Below are 668 nucleotides of genomic sequence, written 5' to 3' on the forward strand. Positions count from 1 at the left end.
ATAAATGGAAAATTCATTAATTGTAGGAAGATGGTCCAGGTGGTAAAGAAAAAAAAAATTTATTAGTGAGCAATGTTTCTCAACACTTTGGAGGGCCTCATCAGAGCTAAATAAGAACAAGAAAAAAACATTGTGATGTATGATAAAACTATAAAAATATACATAGAAAGCTGTATAAAAAAAGATATATAAAATATAAATGAAGTAAACTAAAATAATACAAATATAAATGAATAGATTAATTATTAATAACAAGTATAGTGATCAATGATAAAGCTACTTTTCTTGTCATTAATAATTATTCTATTAATTTATATTTATAATCTTTTAGCTTATAAAAGATTATAAATATAAAGAGCTCACTTCATTCATGTTTTATATTATGTAATAATATAAAAATTATTAAAATAAAATAAATGGAATTTTATTGTTTTTAACTCAAATTCTGATATCTAAAAGATAGCTTGGGATCAAATTAATATCTATTTAATATTAAATAGATAATAGAATTTTATTTAAATTTTATAATATAATCCCACGATTCCGATTGGGATAATCACAACTATGAATAACGGTGTTGAATAACTGATCAAAAGTAATGTTCCAATAACCTGTAAGGAAAATTTAGTTAAATTCTAAATATTTTTTAACATAAGATAAATGGAAAA

The 668-nt window shown here is 21.0% G+C and overlaps 1 protein-coding gene across 5 annotated transcripts in view; it reads right to left on the minus strand.

Moving 5' to 3' along the window:
* LOC106682396 (multidrug resistance-associated protein 1) overlaps nt 1–668 on the minus strand; it is a 54,993-nt gene that overhangs the window by 10,369 nt on the left and 43,956 nt on the right. The gene's annotated exons all lie outside the window — the stretch shown is intronic.

Source organism: Halyomorpha halys, unplaced genomic scaffold (genome assembly GCF_000696795.3).
Source record: "Halyomorpha halys isolate HHAL.00 unplaced genomic scaffold, Hhal_1.1 Scaffold410.1, whole genome shotgun sequence".
Classification (NCBI taxonomy): Eukaryota; Metazoa; Arthropoda; class Insecta; order Hemiptera; family Pentatomidae; genus Halyomorpha; species Halyomorpha halys.